At 43.6% G+C, this 3,397-nt stretch overlaps 1 protein-coding gene across 2 annotated transcripts in view; it reads right to left on the bottom strand.

The window, feature by feature from the left end:
• The window catches only part of ches1 (checkpoint suppressor 1), a 108,214-nt gene that overhangs the window by 65,272 nt on the left and 39,545 nt on the right, over window positions 1-3,397 (bottom strand). The window contains exons 1-2 of one of the 2 annotated variants that reach the window (XM_032542850.1): window positions 1,410-1,420; window positions 1,205-1,211 (exon numbers count right to left, since the gene is read on the bottom strand). The exons of the other annotated variant lie outside the window; for it this stretch is intronic. The gene's annotated coding sequence lies outside the window, so the exon portion shown is untranslated. Of the gene's footprint in view, window positions 1-1,204; window positions 1,212-1,409; window positions 1,421-3,397 lie in introns of those variants that run through there. 2 annotated transcript variants of the gene reach the window in all.

Raw genomic sequence — 3,397 nt, 5'->3', positions numbered from 1 at the left:
CCCCCCCCCCCCCCCAAAAAAAAAAACTTGAAGAAGACCTGTCTTCATCAAAAAAATGATTTTGGAGTAACCTAGGCACAAAACACAACCCAACACACTCCTGCCACTATCATACAGTTAAGCAAAGAAAATGTGTAATTAATGTTTTCAGAGCAGGGAAATTATGCATTGGAAGCACGTAACTTCTCAAGTAGCCTTCCACAAACATAAGTGCAAAAGGCACATATTTGCAGACGATACAAATGTTGTTGCTCTAGGCCGTGTTGTCATTAACTGAGAAACAGAGAGATGTGTGTGTAGTGCCATCGATGGCTGCTGTTCAACCCATCCACAGCTCATTTAGAGCAGTTAACGTCCAAAGGTAAAATGTAGGTTTTTGTCAGTAAGTTGTTTTGAGTCTGTACCCAGTGGTCGCTATGGCAACAGCAGGGCAGGAGCAGAGGCAGAGTGCCATGCAACGGTGTAGGAGCCATTATAAATGGAGGACGGAGAGGGGACATGTCCTCTGCACATGATCACATCTGATCTAGTCTATATCCTTGGCGTTCAACTTCCGGGATTGCTCTGTTTCCGACAGTAAATCCGCCGGATTTCAGTCAAATTTAGGCCGGATATCCGTTGCTTTTGGCTTCCTTTGTGTTGGCATTTTAAACTCTGGTGGATTTCTGAGGACTATGATTAACTTTTTCTCAGATCTCTGCAGGGTAAATCCAGACAGCTAGCTAGATTGGACAGATCTGTCCAAACGTACACATGTTCCACCAAAACAAGTTTCTTCCGAGGCTATTTTCCCGGAGCTTTTGGAGCACCACCCAAGACGAATGTGAAGGGTTTAAAGAAATGCCAATAAACCAGAGCAGGTTTCTCTCCCATCCTAGGTTCTCTCTGACCTCTCCTTAATGTGTTTAGATCGTACATCATTATTTTTATGTCTGTGCAGAAGACAGGGTCTAGTCAATCAGCATTCACTTCTTTTATGTTGTGTTTGAAAATCTATCCCAGGTTACAACACACACCCACACCCACATAAAAAAACAATAGGGTTCCCCCTCATCCACTACCAAACTAGTTTCTAAACTGCATTTCTGTGTGAATCACAAGCAAACACTGCAACTGTGAGAGATGGCATACAGCTATTTTTGTGTTTTTGTTTTTAACCGAGTGAGTCATCCTCTCAAACATACTCAATCTTTGGTGCAGCTACCTTCTTCCTCATCTCCCTACACCTCCCTCTTTTCTCCCTCCCTCCTTCCTCAGAGCGTCATCAGGTTGCCATAGCAACGGCCCGCCTATGGGAGACAGAGATCAGACCATTATGGACCATGGGATCCAGAAACTGAAGGACATGATTTTTTTTTTTTGTGTTCTGCGACCACAGGAAGTGGGAACCCTTAACAGAAAGCCTGAACACATTCTTCCTTAAACACCTAGAGCAGCACTGCAAGGCTTTGCAGAGGGAAGTTTTACACAGTTGGAGATAAAAATGAGCTCTGAAGATCCATTAAAACCCTTCAAAAACAGTAACGCATGTCTACTAACCCAGCATGCTGCTAAAAATAAACCAAATTTGATTAGATATGTAAATCGACTGTGAGATGTAAACATGTTGCCCCAAGAAACAGTTAACCAGAATTTGCTCTGCACACTTCTGAATTAATGGATCTGACAGACGTGGAAAGCCCACAGTCAGGAAATCCAACTGTGCTCTCATTTTACGTACGGGTGTGGAAATCGAAGTGGGAAAAGTGCATTGCAGCATGTTCAAGTTGAGAGATGGAAGCACGAAATACACCAAGGAAACTGTTTTGTTTTATAAAGATCAAAGAGAATTGTTGGGAGAGCGAAGTGTGTTTACGAGTGCTCGAATCCAGACTGCCTCTCCCTGCCCCTATTATTAGTGGGAGGCCGTGTGTGTACGAGTGTGTTTGAACTGACAGCCCCAAGGGCTGCGCTGAAGTGACAGAGGGAATCTTCAAGACGTCTCACAAAGTTCGCCATTGAGGGAGATCTTATCTCTGAGCCCCAAAACTTAGGAGGGGAGAGGAGAGGAGAGGAGAGGAGAGGACAGGACAGGAGAGGAAAGGAGAGGAGAGGACAGGAGAGGAAAGGAGAGGAGAGGACAGGAGAGGAAAGGAGAGGAGAGGAAAGGAGAGGACAGGAGAGGAGAGGACAGGAGAAAGACAGAGTGAGCAAAAGAGCAAGGCAAAGTCCAGTGCTGTGTCTCATATTGCACACTTCTGTACTTACACTTGCTATTTTGAGTACATAGTACGAGTACTTGGATGCTGCACTCAAAATGGCCAAAACGTTGAGTGTGGAACGCTGGACACTACTGGCCCTCAACAGTCGCCATCTTCTTTAGCAGAAGCTACAGGACCCCCAACATATTTTCAAACTTGTGAAAATGGCGGGCAAGGAAGCTGAAGCAGTTGCAATTGAAATGGTGAACACCGACCTACACAAAAGTAATTTATACATGTGTTCTTTTCAATATGTACTTATTTTCTGTGTTCTGATAGCAAGAAACCAAGCAAGTTTATATATTGTTGGCAACAATAGGTGGTGGTGGGGGTGAGGCTCCACCCGGCTGCAATTTACCTTTAAAAAGAAGAAGAACACGATTTGAGACGCTACCTTGTCGTACTACCCTTGTGTACTTCATGTTAAGTGTACTCACGGAAAGTATCCGAATTAAGATACACCTCATGTAGCACCGTTAAGCCAGGCCCCCAACAAGTGCGCCGTACTTTGAAGCAAATTGGACATAGTGGCCAAATGTGATGTTATGTGATGCCCTCTGGCCCAAAAATACCTTTTCCCATAGACCTACAGTATATGGCAAAAGGGATCAATCAATCAAAATGTATTTATAAAGCACTTTACAGCAACCAGCAGGTATCTAAAGTGCTTTACATCAGAAACCCAGTACAAAACAACACATCGTAAAATAAAAAAAGAATCAAGCATATAACACAGTAAAATCAGAAAAGGTTACAAAGAAACAGGAGAGTGACATTGTCACACCACTGCTAGGTATTAAAAGCCAGCCTAAACAGGTGTTTAAATTAGACCTAAAAAAGAGTCAAATCTTTTATCTTCCAAATATCAGGGGGAAACTTGTTCCAGAGTCTCGGGGGATCACCTGCAGTAGCCTAATCACCCCACTGTTTATACCTGGACCTCGGCACTTCTAAAACAAGTTGGTTTGAAGACCGGAATGACCGGTTGTGCTCATGCAAATACTCCGGGGCCAGATCATTTATGGCCTTAAAAACAAACAATAAAATCTTAAAATCTATTCTAAAATGCGCAGGGAGCCAATGTAGGGTGTGGAGAGCAGGAGTGATGTGTGCAGGTCTAGATGTTTTTGTTAAAAAGCGAGCAGCAGCATTTTGCA

This window comes from Etheostoma spectabile, chromosome 18 (assembly GCF_008692095.1).
Source record: "Etheostoma spectabile isolate EspeVRDwgs_2016 chromosome 18, UIUC_Espe_1.0, whole genome shotgun sequence".
Lineage (NCBI taxonomy): Eukaryota > Metazoa > Chordata > Actinopteri > Perciformes > Percidae > Etheostoma > Etheostoma spectabile.
This window is presented reverse-complemented; position numbering and strand designations above follow the sequence as displayed.